Genomic DNA, 16,037 nt, shown 5'->3' with positions numbered 1-16,037 from the left:
CTGGTGGGAAGTTGGAATCCCAGATACAACATAGACATCACTGGAAAATACAGTACATTCTTATTATCTGTGGTAGTTGTGTTCTGTAAAGTCACCACAAACCCTGAATTGGCAAATACTGAACCATTGCTCCTAGGGAAAATATAGGGCTAGGTTCCTGTGAGCCTCTGGTCACACAGCATTTTCCTCAATCCATCAATATATAACCTTGTTTTATGTGTTTCTGTTTAAATGCTCCTTACTTAAAATATATTATTGCTTAATTAACATTGAACTCATGGCCAAAGCACTGTAAGTCATGACTAAAGGCAGCTTGTCTAACACATGTATTTCCTCCCTAAGATATGTCACAGCTATCTTGTGCTTAGGAACACCAGATAACTCTTCAGCAATATGTGTGGAGGCCATTTTAAACAGTGAAATCACCAGTGAAAAGCACACAAACAAGAAAAACATGACACCAAATATACCATCAAAAGGAACCTTACTTACAGGATAAGAACTGAAATAAGAAGGCAGACCGTTGCCTTGTTTGACCTCAGCTGGAGACACGTGTATCCGATGATTCAGACTTTTCACTGCTCTACGCATGTCTGCAAACGACCGTGGAAGTGTCACAAATATCAATTTGAGGATTACGAACGAAGTTTTGTAGGTCGGCAAATTGGCAAATATGGAACTCATGACTAATGAAGCTTGACTACACTTGCCAGTATAGACGTGGAGTAGTACCCTGAATTCTTCCCATCTTTTACGTTCTAGTCATCTACCAGTGTTCTCTGGCTCAATCAGTTGCAAGAGAGTCTGGGAAACAGAGTTGGCAGGAGAAGGATGGAGAACACATCTGATTACGAAGAGGCGATGCACCCCAGAAAATTTAAGGAACTAAGATTTGATGGTGAAAGAGTGAATGGGAAACATGCAAGGACTTGATGGCTGCCTCTAGACTTATAGGGCTTACAGAGAAGATGATGACAGGCTCTTTAACTTTCATACAACCGGCATAAATTGATTTAAATGAAAATAGAAGCTCTGGATGAAAGATTCTTTTTTTTTTTAAACATTTTTACTAAGTCTTTAACATTAATTCCAGTATAGTTAAAATTCAGTGTTATATTCATTTCAGGTATATACTGTAGTGATTCGATAGTTCTGTACATTACTCAGTGCTTATCACAAGTGCACTCCTTAATCCCCTTCACCTATTTCACCCATCCCCCCACCCCTGGTAACCATGTTTGTTCTCTATAATTGAGTCTTTTCTTGGTTTATCTCTCTCTCTTTTTTTTCCCTGTGCTCGTTTGTTTTCTTTCTTAAATTCCACATCTGAGTGGAATCATCTGGTATTTGTCTTTCTCTGACTTATTTCACTTAGCATAATATTCTCTAGCTCCATCCATGTCATCGCAGATGGCAAGATTTCATTCCCTTTTATGGCTGAATAATATTCCATTATATATATAGATATATATAGATATATAGATATAGATATATATATATAATGGAATATTATAATGGAATATATATAGATATAGATATAGATATAGATATAGATATAGATACATACATACCATAGTACAATTACTAGATTGTAGGGTAGTTCTATTTTTAATTTTTTGAGAAACGTCCATACCATTTTGCACAGTGGCTGCACCAGTTTGCATTCCCACCAACAGTGCCCAACAGTTCCTTTTTTCTCCACATCCTCGCCAACACCTGTTGTTTCTTGTGTTTTTGACTTGAGCCATTCTGACAGGTGTGAGGCGATATCTCACTCTAGTTTTCATTTGCGTTGCCCTGATGATGAGTGATGTGGAGCATCTTTTCATGGGTGTGTTGGCCATCTGGATGTCTTCTTTGGACAAATCTCTCTTCGTGTCTTCTGCCCATTTTTAAATTAGGCTTTTTTTTTTTTTTAGGTGTTGGATGGAAGATTCATGAGAACTCCTCTACCTGTAAAAATAGAGATCTAAAAATACCTGCGAGAGGAAGAAGGTGGAATTCCCTTCCTTAGAAAGGTTAGAGGCCAGGCACCAATTTATTTGCCGTTACTCAGTGGCTGGCCTAGCTGGCGATAGGTGCATGCTCAGTAGGGGCTGAGCTGGCCCTCGCTATAATTCTGTCGGTGGCTTAATATCACCTTGAACTCTGGGGAGTACCAAATGCCACTGCAGCTGCCTCGCTGTCCGGGATCTGAGAAAGGAGAAAAGAAAAAAAACCCTTTTGTAGCAGAAGGGTGGTGGATAGGAAGCAAATCAACCAAAAGATCATTTCGGCGCAGGGGTTGGTGGTTTCCTTGAGTAAGTGATTTATGACACGGTGTTTTTATTTGATCTGGCATTATAGGGATAAATTATTGAGTGCTAATTGTATGTTGATAAGCTGTTCCTGCTTAAATTTATTCCTTCCTCAGTTTGTGTTAATTGGGGCATATTGGAACAGAAGGGGAATTGCCCACTTACTGCCTGGTTTGCTTTATGCTGTAGTAATCGTGTCTTCACCGTTATTCATGCTAAATGCGTAAGGGAGCTCCTACCGGTGGCCTTTTGTTTTTCGTCCCATTAATGCGTATTTCTTTTTTTCATAAATGAAATGTTCAGGAACGACATCACTCCTATTTACTTGTTCAAGTTTAACTCAAGTGGCAGCAGAAGGTAGGGTCAGGGGTGGACTGGCAGAAGGCCGGGGAATTCTAAATGTGTGTTTTACCATTTGAAATTTAAATCTTTTTTAGATAAAGCCATCACTGGGGGAGGTGTTGGGGGTGGGGGAGGTAACAGGACAAGATACTGAATGTTTCCTGTATAGGAATGGACTTCTCCTGGCCCCACCTCCCACCCCCACCACGGCGACCACCCTGTCTCCCCGTCTCTCTGGCATGAAAGGTCTTGGGTGGCGAGGTATTGCGAGAGGCCAGCAACGAGAATCTGCATGTGTGGGTGTGGGTGGGTGGAGTCGTGGCTACCCGGTGCTTGGGCCTTTTCTCTCAGGGGTCTCTGTAATAAGTTACTCTAACTCCAGGTAAGTTGAGTGAGTCCAGATTTTAAGAACTCAAAAATCTGGTGGGGAGGGTTTGGGTGAAATAAAGACGGGGATTAAAGAGTGCACTTGTTGTGATGAGTACACGAACCATAAAAGGCCAGCAGGATTATAAGGAGCAAGCTGGGTTGAGACGAAAGGAAACCATAAGTGCAGAGGAAATAGTAACCGTCCACGTAGGCACACGGATTCAGTGGACCTGAATCTGTTACTATACGTGGCCCAAGGGGAGGCTTGTGAACACTAATCCCAGGCACAGACTTTGCTCTCTGCCTTGGTTTTATGAATTTTGCTGGATGTGGACAGAGCGTGTACCTGACTGCAGAGCAGAGAGAGGTGACAAGAACTCCTGGCCACCTCAGGGACAGTGGCGTTGCCCTCCGGACCTGTTCTGGGGACTCGGATCCTCAGTCCTGTTCTTCGATGGCACATACAGTCTCTTTCTTCTGGCTCATCTCTCGGAAATTAAAAGAGAAAAGAATTCCATTTAAGTCTTCATTCATGCGGTTTTCCTAGTGGTACTAGGAAAAAGCTCACTGACCTCCGTGCAGAGACAATGTTGAGGATTAGGTGAATGTGGTTACCCAAAGACACCTTACTCTGGGAGCAGTGGAAGACTCTGGTAATTGGGTAGTTTACCGACTGCATTGCCTTAGGGGTGTGGACTGTCAGGGCAGGGTCATGTTGAAACCCCAGGGAATAGCTCTAGTTCATTTATAACGCCATTTGGCTATTGACTAATTAATTAAAACAGGGGTCATAATTACAGAGAGATTAGCTAAAATGTCATGTTACTATGAGGTACTTGCTCATTTCCTTCTGGTGAAGGAAAACCAGCTAATTTGTGGCAGCCCCAGTTTTACTAAACCTGCTATGGCCTAGCAGCCCTTCTTAGGGGTCATGGGAAATAATGCAAAGAGGGAAGGAGAGGGAACAGAGCTCTGGGCTCTAGCTTGGGCTTTACTACTGACAAGACTCCTTCCACCCTTTCCCTAGGCATCTGGGGACTTCTCAGGGAAGATTCTGGCACCCAGGGAGCTGGGGCCAGGAGCCGGAGCCTCTGTGCAACAGCATTGCGTGCAGTGCCAAGACCTGGGGGTGAAGCCATACCAGCAGTCAGAAGAAAAAGCAAGGGTTGGAATGCCAGAGATGGGGGACCAAGTGAGATCCCAGAGCTGGGCAGGAGACACTAGAGTCAGCTCAGTGTCCATTGTCAGTAGGCCCCTTCCCGTGTCAGTCTCCAGGTCCCAGGCACCAAGATTAGCCCATGGCCATCCACAGCTTTGGATTGGAAATAGGAAGCTAGAGCAAGAGGGGAACTGCGAGCCCATCCAGTGTAACCCAGAAACATGAAATGACTTGTCCAGGGTCACGCAGCTGGAGGTGGCAGTTAGATTCAGTTCTCTGAACTTTCAGGAAGGCCTTTTCTGTGAAAACCTCCAGCCCACCGGTGGCATCCAGGCCCATTCTGACCTTGGATGAAAGGGATGCTAAAATCACCCAAAACCAACCGAACAGGGAGACAGGAAACTAAAATGGGATTACGGAGTTATTCGAACTCCATATTAAACTGTTTTCCTGGGGCGCCTGGGTGGCTCAGTCGGTTAAGCGTCCGACTTCGGCTCAGGTCACGATCTCACGGTCCGTGAGTTCGAGCCCCGTGTCGGGCTCTGGGCTGATGGCTCAGAGCCTGGAGCCTGCTTCCCATTCTGTGTCTCCCTCTCTCTCTGCCCCTTCCCCATTCATGCTCTGTCTCTCTCTGTCTAAAAAGTAAATAAATGTTAAACTGTTTTCCTATTTTTCTTAACCTGGTCAGGTATAAGTTATAGGTGATGTGGGCAACAGTCTTGAGAAAAAATGGGTTTGGATCATTCTAGTAAAAAAAGGTCATAGATAGTTCCTGCTCCATGGAATTGAAAGTTGACATCAGTACAAACAAACTCCTTTGGTTTTCTTGGGAAGTCTTAATCTTCTTGATTTGATTTTCTATCTACTATGCTATTGTGGTGGAGATCTTGTAGGGGTACGTTTGCTCTAGACCTTGCTTTTCAGAGTGTGGTCCCCAGACCGGCAGCAACAGCCTCTCCTGGGAACTTGGTAGAGCTGCAAAACTGTGGCCCCTAGTCTGGGCCTATGGAATTGGAATGTCTAGGGACGCACCCAGAGATCTGTGTCTCAACAAGGCCTCAAGGTCATTCTAGTGCACTCTAAGGTATGAGAAGCCCTGAACTGGAATAAAAATTGCGGTGTCGAATAAGATAATATGAAAGGGAGCACAAAGTAATAGTTCAAACTGACGTTTGCCAGCTAGGAAACCCTGGACAAATGACTGCCCTCTGTGCCTCAGTTTCCTTGATTCCGAAATGGTTGGGTCCGCCTCATAAGGTAGTTGGGAAGCTCCAAGGAGATAATGCAGGAAAAGCCTTACCCGTATTTATTGAGTGCTCAGTACATTTTACTTATTAGTCTCGTGATTCTTACAATCCCAGACGTCTCTAGCTCTGGTAGCTCAATGGTGTGAGTTCCAGACCTTTCCTCACGTTCTCTCTCTCAGAGATTCTGCAGCTCCATCCAAACCTTTGTAGCTGCCTTGGGGTGAACCCTGCAGGACTGGGCACGGGGCCTCCTGAGCATCTCCAGCGGCTCACCGGTTCCCGAGTCTTCCCGCAAAATCCAGATGGAATTAAACCGTAGTCGATCCTACTTCACGCTATAGGAAAACAGGTGGTGGGAACCTTATATTCCGAGCCCAAAGTCCAGACCCATTAGCCACAAGCCCGAGTCTCCTCAGGCAGAGAGGGAGGCCTAAAGCTCAGCACTGGGACTGCCTTCGGGAATTCAAAATGTCTGGCCGTGCTGGGTTCGAGGATCCCTCTCTGGCCGTTCCTTGTGGCGACAGCCACCAGCATCCACCCAGCCCCTTTTGGAGCAAGAGGCCAGCCCCCTCTCCAGAGCAGCCGGGAGCCAGCCTCTGCCTCGCAGAAGGCAGACACAGGAACGGCAGGCTGCAGCGGCAGCTGCCGTGGTCTCCCTCAGGGCCACCCTAATGTCTCCCAGGGGGCCAGCCCAAGCTTGGATGAGCCTTGGAACATTAGGGAGCAATTCCGACTGGTTTAATTTTTCTCTCTGAAGAACTTGAGGGGCCATGTCCTCTTAATCATCTTTTTGAGAAGAAAGACAAGAGAAGAGAGAGACATTCTAGAAAACACGGAGCCGTTAATCTGTTCACTCGTGTTCAGTAAACGACTCTGTGCTCTGAGGACACTCATTCTTTTACTCTCTGGGTACTGGACACCCACTCTGCATAGAGCGCCGGCGACATGAGGGTGAATGGGGCACGTTTTGCCCTCGAGAATTCTGCCAGCTGGCAGGGAGGAGGAGGGCAAGGGGCCTACCATTTGATGAGCATTTGCTGTGTGCCAGGCGCTGGGCGAACTTGCTTCACCCTCACCAAAAGCCCATGCAGTCCGTATTCTCACTCTCATTCTACAGATGAGGCCACTGAGGCTAAGGGAGGGGAAGTGACTGACTTGGAGTCCCCCATTTGGAAAGCGACAGCACTCTGTGACGCAAAACCTTCCCTTCCTTACCAGGCTGCCTCTGCAGGAACATGCTCGTTCATCTCAAGTGCAACGAGCAGGACTGTTCAGTACCATGAGACGGTGCAAGTTCAGAGGACCCCTGCCAGCAGAGAGGGATTGCTCCTGGCTGTCATGCGGGCCTAGGACTCTAAGGTGGGGGGGGGGGGGGCGGGGGCCTGGGGGAGCAAGTAGAGGCAAGTTCCTGAGCAGAGAGGGCTAGGTGAGGGGATGGGATGGGCCAGGTGGGCCCGGAGCGTGGGCTACGAGAGTTCACAACAGGAAAGTGGGAGGACCAAGTAGCTGTTATCGTAGGTCAGGCCTTGCCCTCCGTGTGATCCCGGCCAGTACCAGTTATCAAGCAGGACTGGATAATCCGGGACCAAACTTGGAATGTATCTTGCATTCCCAGATAAGAAGCATTAAAACGTTGTCAGGGTGTAACCTTCGCTTTCATTTTTATCATCACCTACCTTCCCCCCCACATTTCCTCAGTGTCTACACGTGGATGAGGTACTTGGCATTAGTTAGGCTCAGAACAGGTGCAAGGGCGCTAATACCCCTCCTCACCCCACCCCTTTCTCTTATCCATGCCGGTTCATAACAGCCACCTCCTGCCAGCATCGCATGAAAATATCAGGAAGAAACTGGCACCCTGGCAGAGAAGTGAAAGGCCCCAGGTGCTCTGACATGCATTGGGTGTCCTTACAAGACAGTGACATGATTCCCAGTTTACAGATGGGGTCACTGAGGCTCAGAGAGTCCAGGGTGTGAAGGAACCAGCTGTTGAAAGCGGGACACTCTCCGTCCAAAGCTAGTGCCTGGGGAGTTAAGGGGCAAGTTGACAGGTTTCTGGGGACAAATAATAATCTGTGATACATTTCATTGATTAAAGTTAATAAATTAAAAGTTAATCAACTTTTCGTCAACTGTATTGCCACAGTTGAGGCAGTATAGTGAAGGGGGCAAAACAGACCAGACTTTGTGGTCAGACAGTCCTGGGTTCAAATCCTGGCAACACTTAACCTTACTGGGTCAATCCCTACCTCCTTTGAGCCTTTCTTTGTTCATTGGTAAAATCAAAATAATAGTCCATACTCTATGGGGTCATCAAGTATACAATCCATGTATACAATGTAGCTCTGTTCTTGGCAAATGATATCTCCTCTGCCCTGTCTTCTTCTCCAGCAAATGTTTGCTTCCAGATGAACTGGTTTGGATACCTGAATATTGACCATTTTGATCTGCCTAGCTTGTGCCTCATTTTATTTACCTGAGATTGCATGAATACCCAAATACTTTGTATCAGGGCCAGGCACAAAGGAGCTAGGACAATTGGCACGATGGCATGGTTCTCGTCCAGTAAGGCCAAATGACCTAAGTAAGTCTGCATGGTCAGCCCTGTGAAATTGCTTTGGCTTCAAGAGATCAGAGCCCATGGTAGTTCCACGTGACAGAGATTGGCCAGTGGTTCATCAACCTCTTTCCCTTTTCCTCTCAGCTAGACTATATTCCCTCATCTCCTTTACAGTTAGGTGATTATGTGACAGCCAATAGAGCATGGATGGTAATGATGAGAATGCGGAATGTGGGTGAAAATCCTGGCCTCTACGAATCTCCCGCAAATCCTCCTCTCTTTCCTCTTCTGCTTCAGATAGAGGATCAGTGAAGGTCCCCAAGGCTGTGGAGGATGGGGAACCACTAGATGGAAGGAACTTGGGTCTCTGCATGACTGTACGGAGAAGAGTAACCATCCCATGTCCCAACCTGCACTGGACTGAGTGAAACATAAACCCTTATTATGTTAAAGCCACTGAGATTTGGGGTTCCTTGTAATGGCAATTAGCCTGCCCTAAATAATACAGCATGCCTATGACTTATAGCAAGATATTTCCAGCCATCGTTAATACTCTCTCTAAATGACCCTATAAAATCAAATACCCTGGGAGGGGTAATATATTTCTTTATATTAGCATAAATTAATTTATAAGCTTAACCTGCCAGGTCCACGCAGGGCCCTCTAGATAAATGGCACTGTTTTCGATTGTAGGTATGCCTGAGGTGGGGAGACGGCGGGTGCAGTGGTCCTCAAAGCTTCAGGATCGCTTGCAACTTGTTAGAAATGCACATCCTCGGGCCCCATCTCAGGTCTACTGGATCGGAAACTCGGGGAGTGGGGCCCAGCCGTCTGTTTTCCCAAGCCCTCCAGTGCTACTGATGCATCAGGCAGATATTTGAGAACAGGAGGACTGCTGGAGACCCGCTCCCATGCAGACCAAGGGCAAGGGGAACGGGACCAAAGATAAGGACTTGGCAATTATTCCTCATGATTATATTGTCGATATGGCTCAGAGTTTAAGGAATGTGACTTGTCACTTCGTAGACGATTAATTGCTACCCCTGAATTCTTAGTGTTAGATGGCTACGGCGGCCAGAACAAAAGACCACAGACTGCGGGGGCTTAAACCACAGAAATTTATTGTCTCCCAGTTCCGGAGGCTGGAAGTCCAAGGTCAAGGTGCTGAAAGGTGTCGTTTCCTCTGAGACCTCTCTCTTTGGTTTGCAAATGCCTGCCGGCTTGCTACCTACCTCTTCACGTGGTTGTCCCTCTGCGCGTGCACACCCCTGGTGTCTCTCAGTGGGTCCCGATGTCTCTTGATAAGGGCAGTAGACAGACTGGATTAGGGCCCTACCCTAGAAACCTCATTTTAACTTAATCACCTCTTTAAAAACCTTGTCTCCAAATAGTCACGTTCTAAAGTACCAGGGGTTACGGCTTCCACATGTGAATTTTGGGGGCACACAATTCAGCCCGTAACAGCTATGGAATCTGGACTATTACTCCCTTCTAACTTTCTTGTCCCTCTTGAAACTCTCGTAAATAACCGTGGAGCCAAAGACAGTTACATGCTAAATTTAACATGTTGTTTGTATAAAAAGCTTGCTCCATTTTATTCGAACAGTGAAGTTAGGGCCGAGTTAATATTTTTGGCAGTAAGTTGGCTGATTGAAACAAGATCCAGACAAAAGTAACGCAAAAGTCAACGGGTCTTGTTTTAAAGCGAGTTTCCTGAATGAATGTAGAGCGCTTGGCAAATGGGGGCTGGAAAACGATCTTATAATCTGGCGGAAACATGTTCGGTCCCGAGTTGAGGACCGGATAATGCCAGGGCAAATGGGAAAATACGTCTCTGAAATTTCAGTCTTTGGAAATAAACAGCAAGTTAGGCTAGAAAAATGAATTCCTCTGCGATGCTTTTGAGTCAGTTTGGCGTGTTGGTAGGCTGTGGTAATACTCTTAAATAGTCACAGTGACCGAGTAGTGCGGGAGAAACTATACGCGTGGAAAACAGAATGGGTGAAACATAGCCCGACAACTCTTCTTAAAACTCGTGTTTCACAAGCTCGTCTGTTTTTCCCGAGAGAAATCTTTGGCGTGTCAGACCACTGCTTTCTCTTTCATTCCGCATTCTCTGTTCATGTGTGTGCCCTCTTCCCTCAGCTCCCTCCTCTTCATATTAACTAGCAGGGGTCACGGGTTTGGTGCCCTCACTGCCACGGTGAGCTTTGCCATACCAGCCGCTTCAGGTAGTCTAAACTTGGGGCAATTTAGCTGCCTTTAAGATCCCATCGAATGAACTTTCTTATCATTTGTTAACTGCCAGGGCAAAGTTCACCGAAAAACATTTCTCGCAGCTAGCCCGTGAAACGGTGGCTGTTGAAATCTTGTGCATATGGGCACGTTAGCCTGTGCTCAAAATATGCTTATGGGGCATATTCTGATATGATTAATGTTGGCATCATTGAGCATACATTAGTGGAATTTGCATATAGATAAATTTGAATAATGTTCAAGGACATTAAATGATTTCAGATTTAATAATGATCATAATAGCTAACCTTAAGTGGAGTACTATATGCCAGACGTTGCTCTAAACATTTTATTTGTGTTTATTTATTTATTTGTCAATTTTTTATTTAAATTCTAGTTAGTTAACGTAGAGTGCGATACGGTTTCAGGAGTAGAACCCAGTGAGTTGTCACTTTCGTACAACACCCAGTGCTCATCACAATTGCCCTCCTTAACGCCCATCCCCCATTTAGCCCATCCCCCCCCACCTCCCTCCATCAACCTTCAGTTTGTTCTCTGTATTTAAGAGACTCTTTTTTTTTTTTTAAGTTGATTCGTTTATTACTTCTGAGAGAGAGAGAGAAAGCACGCACAAGTGGGGGATGGACAGAGAGAGAGAGAGAGAGGGAAATACAGAATCCGAAGCAGGCTTCAGGCTCTGAGCTGTCAGCACAGAGCCCGAGGCATGCCTTGAACTCACTAACTGCGAGATCATGACCTGAGCTGAAGTTGGACATTTAACTGACTGAGCCACCCAGGCACCCCTGAGAGACTCTTACGGTCTGTTTCCCTCTTTCTTTTCCCCCCTTCCCATATGTTCATCTGTTCTGTTTTTTTTTTAATTCTACATACGAGTGAAATCATATGGTATTTGCCTTTCTCTGACTTATTTCATTTAGCATAATACACCCTAGCTCTGATCATGTCATTGCAAATGGCAAGATTTCATTGTTTTTGATGGCTGAGTAATATTCCATTATATACACACACACACACACATGCACACACATATATGTATACACAGGTATATCACATATATGTACACATATATACACATATGTACATATATACATATACATATATATACATATATATGTGATATATGTGTATGTGATATATATATGTGATATATATATCTCATATATATATATATATATATATATATAAAACATCTTCTTTATCCATTCAACAGTTGATAGACATCTGGGCTCTTTCCACAGTTTGGTTATTGATGATAGGGCTGCTATAAACATGGGGGTGCATGTGTCCCTTCGAAACAGTGCATATGTATCCCTTGGATAAATGCCTAGTAGTGCGATTGCTGGATTGTAGGGTAGTTCTATTTTTAACTTTTTGGGGAAGCCCCATTCTGTTCTCCAGAGTGGCTGCACCAGTTTGCATTCCCACCAACAGTGCAAGAGGGTTCCCCTTTATCTGCATCCTGGCCACCACCTGTTGTTTCTTGTGTTGCTAATCCTAGCCATTCTGACAGGTGTGAGGTGCTTTTGATTTGTAGTTCCCCGTTGGTGAGTGATGCGGAGCATTTTTTCATGTGTCTGTTGGCCATCTGGATGTCTTCTTTGGACAAGTGTCTATTCATGTCTTCTGCCCATTTCTCCACTGGATTATTTGTTTCTGGGGTGTTGAGTTTGGCAAGCTATTTATAGATTTTGGATACTAACCCTTTATCAGATATGTCATTTGGCAATATCTTCTCCCATTCCGTCAGTTGCCTTTTAGGTTTGTTGATTGTTTCCTTGGCTGTGCAGAAGCTTTTTATTTCAAGATAAGTATGGATTTGTCTAACTGGAATGTGGGTGATTCATGAGAGAGTATTTATTACTCTAGAAATGACCTTAGGCTAATGTGGGAGAAGGGATAGTCATGGTGCCCCAGCTTCCCCCACCCCGGCCCCAGCCCTGCCTACATCTCTCTCGCTTATTTGCTGATACTTGTGAAATCCCACAGTTAGAGATTTATTCCTTTGTTTAAATGCTTCTCTACCGCACAGGGTATTCTCATAAGTCACTTAAACCTAACCATGCTAGCATGCACACCAGCTTTCCTGAGACGAGGTTTTTGGTGAGACACGGAGGGTGGTGGGAAAGCCGGAGAGCATGGGGAGTGGAGCACATGAAGAAAGACAGCAGTAATCCAGAGGTAGCTCAAGACTCAGTTTCACCAAAAGATAGTGTAATATCAGGGTCAAATTGGAAATGGTATGGAGTTCTGATTATTTTTCAAATGATGAACCCATCGTGAGATCAAGTCCCATGTTGGGCTCTGTGCTGACAGTGTGGAACCTGCTTGGGATTCTCTCTCTCTCCCTCTCTCTGCCCCTTCCTTTCTCTCTCTGTCATTAAAAAAAATTAATGTTTACTTATTTTAGAGAGAGAGAGAGACAGAACGTGAGCAGGGGAGGGATAGAGAGAGAGGGAGACACAGAATCTGAAGCAGGTTCCAGGCTCCCAGCTGTCAGCACAGAGCCCGACACGGGGCTCAAACCCACAAACCGTGAGATCGTGACCTGAGCGAAAGTTGGACGCTCAACTGACTGCGCCACCCAGGCACCTCTCTCTCTCTCTCTCTCTCTCTCTTTCAAATTAAATAAACATTTTTAAAAAATGATGAACCTAAATCTTCAGCTTATTAAATACTTTAAAACCACAAAGATTTACGGTAACATTTTTGAGGGGCCATCAAAGGGCTTCTAAGTTGCAGACAGCAGAATTCAGTCCTGTTTAATGTCAGCAGGAAAGGAGATTATTAAAGGGTATTCAGGAGCACTGAGAATCTCCAGCAGGGCTTGTGAACCAGGCACGGAGGCTCTGTCTGTTGCCGGGAATGGCGACCAAAATCACACAGCGGAAGTGGTCCTGTGGAGACCCTTCTGCTTCTGCTCTGGGCACAGGGACTGCACCGGGAGCTGCCCACACCACTGAATGTGGGGCTAAGTAATTTCACCAGAGCTGCCAAACTGCCTCTGGAGATTGCGTCTACTTCACCAGAATGGATTCTAGAAAAAGCCTCCTTGGCTCACAAGCTTCCATGGTAAAGTCTAGCAGTTTTGCATCCAAAGGGTGAGTCCAGAGACATGCTCCCCATGCCACGGACTGGCAAGGGGAGTATCTGGCACTCGGGTGATAGGTAGGCTCTCTCTGACCAAGACTCATAAAGGGCAGGGGAGCCCATGCCTGGGGGCCAGGGGCTTTGAAGGGAGCAAAGAAACCAAACGGAATGACAAAGGCTCCCACAAGGAGGGGCCTTTGCACATGCCTTTGATGCTGCCTGAGTTACTCAGGACAAAGGGAAGCTTAAGTGTGTCAGCAGCAAGGCAGCTAAACATTTGAAAAGGAGAGGCTTCGAGTTCTTCCACATCCACCAGCGAAAGGCCCTTATGTCACGATAGGGAAAACAAATCGTTCAGTTTTAGAATAAGGTTGATGCTTTAGCTTTGGACTTAAGATTCCCCCCCTCCCCCCCTCCCCCTGTGTCCCCCTTCCCACCCCTCTGTCTTTGTCTTTTTTTTTAAAGGGCCATTTCTGCCACATTCTCCAAACCTAGTGAGGAGTAATGCAAATAAATCTTTAAAAAAATATATTACGTGGCAAATAGTTCTAAGAATGTGTTTTCTTATATTTCTAAAAATGAAGTGGTTCGGGCGATAAATTTTGACTCGATTGCAGCGTGGCTCCGTCAGAAGGGGCGTGTCATGTGACCATGATGACAGGCATTCATTCACGATTTGATGACTTCTCCACCTAGAATCTGGCAGTCTGACAGCCTAGCACCTGCTCAAACCTAGCAGTGAGCAAAGAGCCCCTCAGCAGCAAATGAAAGGATGTGGGTATAAGGAGATGTTTTATCATTCAACATATTTTTTTTCGGTCTCATTGTCCAAGTATGTAAAATTTAGCCTAAAACATTCAGGTTGACCATAAAAAAAGACCTGAGGACCTCATCATTCTGTGCACCGCTCGTGGAGTTGCCTGGAGAAACCATTTATTTTCTGCAACTTTGCAGAGGCATAAAAATGAATAGGTTGCAAAGAACATTAACAATTCACTGTTACAGTGTCTCTAAAATTTTCAATGTACCTCCCCACTGTGGGGGAATCTACGCTACAAAAATGAAAGCATCAGTATATAAGGATGTATTTACCAAGATGTGTTTATTTCAGTATCATTTGTAGTGGGGGGGATAAGCCCTTGAATGTCTATTAGTAGAGTTACAGATGAATAAATTCTGGCACATTCTTACTGTAAGCTATTATGTGTATGCTTAAAAGAGTGATTTAGATTTGTGTGTATTGACCTGGAAGGATATCCATGTGTACTGTTTTGTTTTCGAACATAACCTCCAGATTTTTTCATCTTCATAATATAACAAAATCTGAAGCTTAGAACCGGATCGCTTGGCCCTTTCTCTTATCTCCTCCAAGTTCAAGATGCTTTCCTGTCTTCACAGCGGGCATTCTCTTAGAGCTGCAGTTGGGGCTCAAGACATTCAAGCCTCAACACAGTCTTCTTTGTAGTGTCAGCCTTTTTCCGGAAAATCGGCTTAGTCTGCTCACCATAGCCTCTCTGCTTCCTATCCTAACACCGCTTTCCCTGGGCATACAGAGAATCTTTGCCTTTCTTGTACGGGGTCACTTTGTGGGGTTGGGGCTTGGCACACCTCTTGGAGAGTCCGGCGGGTCTCAGGAACATTCACCATGTTCGCCAGAGCGCTATTGGCTCAGAAAGAAAGAGCTACATGGGTTCTTTAAAAAGCCGCTGCCAAGAGCGTCAGAGTATAAACCCATCTTCCTACAAATATCTATGTGTCGTATATTTATATCTGCTGGGTAAGCACTGAAAAGTACGTGAAAGAATAAAAGCCAGATTGTCACTTTTGCTGGGGGGTTAGTGTTTGGGAGATTCTTTAATGTGTTAGAACAAGCATATATTGGGGCACCTGGGTGGCTCAGTCGGTTAAGTGTCCAACTTCGGCTCAGGTCATGATCTCGCGGTCCGTGAGTTCGAGCCCCGCGTCTGGCTCTGTGCTGACAGCTCGGAGCCTGGAGCCTGCTTCAGATTCTGTCTCTCTCTCTCTCTCTCTCTCTCTGACCCTCCCCCATTCATGCTCTGTCTCTCTCTGTCTCAAAAATGAACGTTAAAAAAAATTGTAGAAGAAAAAGAACAAGCATATATTAGTTTTGCCGTTAAGAGACGATACAAAGAGGGAAATTTCAGAAACTTGGTGAGGATTCAATGCAACAATACTTGTAAAATGCTTATTATAATCCCTGGTATCTAGTAAGCATCTGAGAAATGCTGGATATTATTGTTTGCTTTTTTTCTCCAGTTAGATATAGCAGACAGTAGTCTGGCTCTTGCCTTCGTCCACACTATCCTTTATTGCATCTATGTGCTGGATGGCTGGTAGTCTCTGAGTGCAGCATGCACTCTGTCACCCTTAGGCTTTTGCATGTACAAGTCCCAGTCTTAGAAGCTCGAATTCCCATTCCTGCACTGGTTAGCCGCTTTGCAGCTCTCAGGGTCTCAATTGAAAAAAAAAATTTTTTAATGTTTCTTTACTTTTGAGAGAGAGAGAGAGAGAGAGAGAGACAGAGAGCAACAGAGACAGAGTACAAGCGGGGGAGGGCAGAGAGAGGGAGATACAGAATCTGAGGCAGGCTCCAGGCTCCGAGCTGTCCACGCGAGGCTCGAACTCAATGACCATGAGATCATGACCTGTGCTGAAGTCAGACACTTAACCGACAGAGCCTTTGAGGTGCCCCTCTTAGG

The 16,037-nt window shown here is 45.4% G+C and overlaps 1 pseudogene; it reads right to left on the bottom strand.

Moving 5' to 3' along the window:
- Positions 1–14,647: 14,647 nt before the first annotated feature.
- On the bottom strand, positions 14,648–14,964 carry LOC115521879 (annotated as a pseudogene).
- Positions 14,965–16,037: the final 1,073 nt, after the last annotated feature.

Source organism: Lynx canadensis, chromosome C1 (genome assembly GCF_007474595.2).
Source record: "Lynx canadensis isolate LIC74 chromosome C1, mLynCan4.pri.v2, whole genome shotgun sequence".
In the NCBI taxonomy this organism is placed as follows: domain Eukaryota; kingdom Metazoa; phylum Chordata; class Mammalia; order Carnivora; family Felidae; genus Lynx; species Lynx canadensis.
The sequence above is the reverse complement of the archived record's forward strand: the minus strand, read 5'-3'. Positions and strand labels throughout refer to the sequence as shown.